The following is a 7,528-nucleotide window of genomic DNA, read 5'->3' as shown; positions in this document are numbered from 1 at the left end:
TGGCGATGAAGATGACACACTGCGCACGCTTTCAGGTTCGCGCAAGCGATCCCCCTACCTGGCACGCCAAAGATGTCGCGGGATATCTGCGGCCACCTATGGGACTGGGTGGCCCCTTGCTGGTTCGGCGGGGGGACGTCGCGTTGCACAAAGAACAGATCAACGCACGGTAGCACGACAGAGAGCACACAAGCAATTTACCCAGGTTTGGGCCACCGCGAGGCGTAAGACCCTACTCCTGCTTTGGTGGATTGATGGTGGAATGAGTGTGGTCATGCGTAGTACACCTGCCCGGCAAGGTTTGCCTCGGGCCGCAGCGACTACGTGCATATGGTGGCTTGGGTTTGTCAACTTTCCAACCCTCTAACCGATCCTACGAGTGCCATGGGCCTCCTTTTATAGATTAAGGGGTCACCACAGTGGCAAAGTGTCATTATCCACTGATATGATAGCGCACAGTGCTATCATACCTAACTCTGCGGGCTGACAGGGTGCATTAAATGCACCACTCAGTGTCACATCACTGGTCGCCCGGCAAGGCCTGCCAGGCTATCTCACCAGCTCCGCTTCTATTCCCTTGATACGTCGTAGGACGGGTGGCATCTGTGGGTTTCTTCTGTAGGAATGGCTGCCATGTGGCGAATGGCTGCCACTTAACCACCTCACGGCTTGACACCGCACGGATTGACGACGCGAGTTGTGTTGGAGTGGTTGGTGGGGTCGGTCTGCCCCCGCGAGCCCCGGCAGGCTCTACCGGGGAGTCTTGGTTGCTTGCTTCTAGTGGTGGCCTCGCCCCTTGCCGGGCTCGCCTGCCCGGCAAGGGAGGCCCTTCTCCTGCCGATATCTTGTTCCTCTGGTTTGACCTGGGTCCCTCTGAGCTGCATGTTGGTTCTTCAAATCTCTTGGTTCTCCAATTTCTGACCCAAGCTGGTGCCTCAATCTTGACCTTGTGCCTGTGCACAGGTGGGCAACAGACCCAGGGTTTGTTGCACCGACACTTTACATACCAACAACAGAAAAAATTCTTCTGTGATTTAAGACACTACTTTTGGGATGACCCACATCTTTATAAACAAGGAGTAGATGGTATTATTAGACGTTGTGTACCTAAGCATGAACAGGGACAAATCCTATGGAAATGTCACTCCGAAGCTTATGGAGGGCATCATGCTGGAGATAGAACTGCTCACAAGGTATTGCAATCTGGGTTTTATTAGCCTACTCTCTTCAAGGATGCCAGTAAGTTCGTATTATCTTGTGATGAATGCCAAAGAATAGGTAATATCAGTAAGCGTCAAGAAATGCCTATGAATTATTCACTTGTTGTTGAACCATTTGATGTTTGGGGATTTGATTACATGGGACCGTTTCTTCCTCTAATGGGTATACACATATTTTGGTTGTTGTTGATTATGTTACTAAATGGGTAGAAGCCATTCCAACCAGTAGTGCTGATCACAACACCTCTATTAAAATGCTTAAGGTATTTATTTTCCCAAGGTTTGGAGTCCCTAGATATTTAATGACTGACGGTGGTTCACACTTTATTCATGATGCTTTTCCTAAAATGTTTGCCAAGTATGATGTTAACCATAGAATTGCATCACCTTATCATCCTCAGTCTAGTGGTCAAGTTGAACTTAGCAATAGAAAAATAAAATTAATCTTGCAAAAGACTGTCAATAGCACCCAGAAGAATTGGTCTAAGAAATTAGATGATGCACTTTGGGCTTATAGAACAACATATAAAAATCCTATGGGTATGTCTCCCTATGAAATGGTATATTGAAAAGCTTGTCATTTGCCTCTTGAGTTAGAACATAAAGCATATTGGGCAATCAAAGAACTCAACTATGATTTCAAACTTGCCGGTGAAAAGAGGTTATTTTATATTAGCTCATTAGATGAATGGAGAACCCAAGCTTTTGAAAATGCCAAGTTGTTTAAAGAAAAAGTTAAAAGATGGCATGATAAAAGAATTCAAAAGCATGAGTTTAAAGTTGGAGAATATGTTCTTCTATACAACTCTCATTTCAAATTCTTTGCAGGAAAACTCCTCTCAAAATGGGAAGGACCCTATGTTATCGAGGAGGTTTATCGGTCTGGAGCTATCGAAATAAATAATGCCGAAGGTACTAACTCGAAGGTTGTTAATGGGCAACGAATAAAACATTATATCTCAGGTACGCCCATTAATGTTGAAAGTAATATTATCCAAACTTTGACACGGAAGAACAAATAAAAGAGTCATTCTGGAACACTCCAGAATCATGAAAATAAGGAGGTACGTGATACGGTAAGTAAACGTACTCCGAAAAATCCGCAAAAATATTTTTTGTCAGTTTTGGAATATTTAGAAAATTAGGAAAAATAAGAAACTTCCAGGAAACGTACCCTGGTGGGCACAAGACACCAGGGCGCGCCTGGCTTGCCAGGCGCGCCCAGGTGGGTTGTGCCCACCTGGGGTACCTTCCGAACTCCGTTTTTCTTCCGTTTGCTTGTTTCCCAAGATAAAAAAATCTTTATATACCCCCCGAACCTATTGACCACTGTATGGCAGAGAAATCTTCTGTTTTCTTTCCTTGCTGTTTTCCTGTCAGATTTTAAATCATGTCATCCCAAGACTCCGAGGGTGAAAGCTATGCCCCTCGGCTTCTTCATCACCAAGGACAATACCACTACTACACCACCACCACCATCTTCTTCATCTCCAAAAGAAAATTGAGTATCGGGTATGGGCACTCCCCTTGGCTTCCGCCAAGCTTGGGGGAGGTGCCCCGGTATCGTATCATCCCCACTATCTTTTGCCTTTACTTATATTAGTTCGATCTTTTTCTTTAGATGAATAAAAGTTTAGTTCGATCCTTTCTTTTCAAGAGTTTGCTTAGTGATCTATCTTCGTAATCGTGTGCGAGATATAATAAAGTTTAGTTTGATTTTTTGCTTTCTTTACTTTCTTGTTGCAATAAAAAGACAGAAATAAATGAAAGGAAGGGAAATAAATCAAGAAGATCATATGCTAATCTTATGGTAGGTGATGACACCACATAAGGAAAAGTATAAGTAGAAAATTTTATTAGAGATTGACAAACATAGCATTAGTCAATGATGCAACTCCTGAAAGAATTAATAAGGGAAGAGAATATTCACATATAAATATACTATCCTAGAAATCTTTTGTGATTGTGAGCCCCCATCAAAATATTATATGCCAAAATTGTTGACGTTGGACAAGGAAGACAACTTAATGATTTATGTTTGTTCTTATTCACATAGAAGTTATATTGTCATAGATCATTCAGCATGTGGTGCTTTCCCCCTATCTTTGCTAGCCAAAAACTCCGCACTAAGTAGAGATACTACTTGTGTATCCAAAAACCCTTAAACCCAAATCTTATTTTCAAGAGTCCACCATACCTACCTAAGGATTGAGCAAGATCCCTCAAGTAAGTTGTCATCGGTGCAATAAGGCAATAATAATTGCTTCAAAAATGTGAGATCATTTAGTGTAAGAGAAAATTGAGTGTTGTACGAACTTGTGATGGTGAAGAATAAAAGCGAGAGACTGCGTAATAAAGGTTGCCATCACAAGGGGCAATACAACGTGACATTCTTTTGCACTAAGGGGTTTAACATACAAAGAAATAAGCGCATGGCAACCTCTGCTTCCCTCTGCGAAGGGCCTGTCTTTTACTTTTATGTATTTACTTTTATGCAAAGAGTCAAAGTATTCTCTCTATTCCTTTTTATTTTCTCCTTTGGCAAGCATCATGTGGTGAGGAAATATCTAGGAACATATGTCAAGTTGAATATGGGTAGCATGAGTTATTATTGTTGACATCACCCTCGAGGTCAATACGTTGGGAGGCAAACTTTAAGCCCCTATCTTTCTATGTGTCCGGTTGAAATATTTTGCTCATGGGTATGCGGTGAGTGTTAGCAATCATAGAAGACTATATGATAGTTGAGTATGTGGACTTGCCTAAAGGCTCCGACACGTGACCCTTCATAAAGATGATGAATTGTAGTTGCAAAGTTGACTGGGAACATAGTTTGTTGGTTTCTAATAGAGTTTTTGCTTTATACTTCGATAGTGTGATGAATTGTCACTTATTCATGAGAAGTCTACGATAAAGGTTCTATGATAAAAGTTTTATGTTTAAGTATGTACCATGAGTAAAAGCAACTAGAGTCTGATAGCTCCGAGTTAAAGGAAAATAGGGAGAAGAGAGTTTATCTTCTATGTTAAATCACAACCGCTCGAACCAGGCGTAGTCCTTTGGTAGAAGGGCGAACTGGTCTACCAAATCCATCTGTCGCCATCGAGCACCACTTGTTCACTTTACTTTACTGCATTACTTTCAACAGTTTACTTTCGTACTCTGTTACGATAGTTTATCTGATCAATCATTGCCTGTTGCATTCTCATCATTCTATTTAGACATCCCAGTCGAATATACTTTGCTTCGTACTTATCTTGATTAAGACTGGAGTATCTGTCCCTGTGTCACTTTCATTCACCTCTTCGTTGTTATCTCTCGTACTTTTCTTTCGTACTTCATATCGTGTTTTCTCGCATGGTACTGCATCTGCTCGCATATTGCATTACTATCATTATTGTCAAGCCTGTGATATATTATGCTCGTGCCATAATTGCTCCATACTACGATAGATATGTTCTTCAATATCGTGCTTGATTAAAGTTCTTTTCTACCGATCCTTATGTCCACTGTTGTGTTTGGGGTCAGTTCAATTCGCAAGAATTTTTGAATCTCCCATTCATACCCCCTCCGGTCGATATACTCTCGGTCCTAACAATTGGTATCATAGCAGGTACTCCCTGTCTCTGTTTATTAAAGGTCTCACAACCTTGGAGTTTTGAGTATGTCGTATGCAGGTAGATCCTCGCACTCTGAAAGATTTCCTATCTTTAATGGAAATGACTATATCTACTTGAAAGAGAGAATGAGAATTAGACATCAAGCCATCAACATAGAACTGTGGCAGATTGTGGAAAATGGATTCACCATTCAGCACCCGTTTTCTCCCACTTCTGATGACAAAGTTGTACTACGGTTGAATGCACAAGCGAAAGACATCATTAGTGACCGCAACTCGAAAGACATTTCTTTCGGTTCTGGGAGCTTGACACTGCTAAGCAACTCTGGGATGCCATAAAAAATTCTCATGAGAATCTCACACTGAAATGCTTCGTGCCATGTTTGCTGGTTTCAGAAGTCTTCGTAAGGAAAGTGCTATGGAACACTACAAAAAATTCACTTCAGTGATGATACCTGTTTGTCACAGTAGGTCACGTTTTCTGTCATGCATGTACATCCATGACGATTTTATGACAGAATCAAGATAGTCATACATGTGCTATCGTAGAAGTGTTCCATGACAATACTAAAATTATCATCACATAAGTGTCCACTTCCATGATGATAAATGCCGCGTCATGGAAGTGCTTTCGTCAAGGGTAACCGACACGTGGCTTCCACCATAACGGGTCGCTGTTAAGATATCGGGTTCTGGTTTGGATCCGATAACCTGTTAATAGACGAGACCAATGGGGATTTTCCACGTGTAAAATTCTCATTGGCCACATGAACCACGTGTCAGCTCGTCATTGGGCAGAGAGGCCCCTACGATATGTCGACACGTGGCATGACCCAACAGTGGCCCATTTAGCTTACAAAGGCCGACCCGTTTGACTGGGTCAAAAGCTAGCGGGTCGGCCCATGAAAAGCCTGGTAACGGTCTGTTCACATATAGCCCATTTTACGGCCCGGTAACTCACGGCCCGTTATGGCGTTCCCGAATTCAGCCCAACAACGCCATGTGGGCCGTCCAGTATAATACAAGCCTATTTAACTTTCAGCCCACGAATGGCCCATCATGTCTTTCCGCCCATATGAGGCCTTTCATATCTTTTGGCCCTTCAGTGGCCCGCGGTGACTCTGGCCCATAATAAATAGTAAAAAAATTATACCCGTTAAGGCCCATGATTCACATGGGCCGTTTCCAGCCCGTGTTAGCTTTCGGCCTACTGACGGCCCATACATTCTTGGGTTCCTTTCCGGCCCTCGATTACTTCCGGCCCATTACTGGCATGTTCTCCTAATGGGCCAAATTCAGCCCGTAGTTCAAATCGGCCCGTTTGTGGCATGTTAACTCGTTGCGCCGTTTCCAACCCATATTTTATTCCGGCCCATTAACGACCCGTTATGCTTGTGACGGAATTAAGCCTTTGATGTCTTCTGGCCTATTAATGGTCCATTACCGAGCTGGCCCGATACCAATTACGCCCGTTTATGGCCCATGTCGGCCCATTTATCCGACGGCCTGTCGAAGGCCCATTGATTCTACTACCCGTTGGAGGCCCATTTATCCGACGGCCTGAAGTAGGCCCATTGATCCTACGGCCTGTAGGAGGCCCATTGATCCTATGGCCCATAGCAGGCTCGAGGTTACCACGGTCCGTATCTGGCCCATGGTTGTTGCGGCCACTAGCAAACCAAGGAAAAAGAAGAGTAGGGAAATAAATAAGCCAGAAACTAACGCTAGGCTATTAAGGCGATTGCACAGATTACTTCCACTCGGCATCAAAGTTTGCCACCAGTGCAAATATAGGGAACACCCTACACTATACAAAAATGGCTTGCTATTTTCTTTAGTCGGTCGCTGCACGCTAAGAACAAATTTTGTATCGCAACAAAACAAATTACAACCATAAAACAAAAGGAAAGTTCGCATAAAAGTTAACAGTCCGGCAGATAGATGCACCACCAGAAGTTCAGAAGCTCAGTTCATTTGACCTGACTGTTACGTTTTCATGTTGTACTGTCCGATGGAGCACCATAACCTTCGCCTTCATTTCTCCTAGGCTCCGAAACAACATAACAAATGTCTGATTGTCTGGTTTCAATACCTTGCATATCTTGACAACATCGAACAATGGTTGTCCTTGTTTCATAAGGGTATCTGTTAGGGATTTGACTTATGTTTGGAGCGCAGATATAACATTATTTTGAGCTTGCATATCTTGATCATGAGGCAGGTTGGACGAGACTGCCTTAACAACCAACTCAGTATTATGCAGGAACGTGATTTTGGCACTGTTAGTGGACAGGTACTGACCCACTGCAGCAAGAGGTGACATTGCAATTATAGTTGCCTCGTCACCTTCAGAAGGTGGCTGTTCCACCATATGTTTCATAGCTAGCTAAAAAGTTGAGTTTGTACATTAGTAGTAACAGAACAGAAGATATTATAGAGGTAGCAAAACCAAACAGAATAGCTTTGGTCTATATACAGAACTTATTTTGGTGAACCCGTGTAAAATATTAGTTGTATTTTACTGCAAAGTACATAATATAACTAGGTTCCAAACATATGACCATGTACCATGGCTAATGTATTGTCTAGTTCTTCACAATGTATTGACAGCTAAGGATAAAGAGACAGTTTATAATACAGTAAGCATAGTATGGCATCATTCATATCACAAAACAACTAAGAATAGACA

The sequence above is a fragment of the Triticum aestivum genome, chromosome 3D (genome assembly GCF_018294505.1).
Source record: "Triticum aestivum cultivar Chinese Spring chromosome 3D, IWGSC CS RefSeq v2.1, whole genome shotgun sequence".
Lineage (NCBI taxonomy): Eukaryota > Viridiplantae > Streptophyta > Magnoliopsida > Poales > Poaceae > Triticum > Triticum aestivum.
This window is presented reverse-complemented; position numbering follows the sequence as displayed.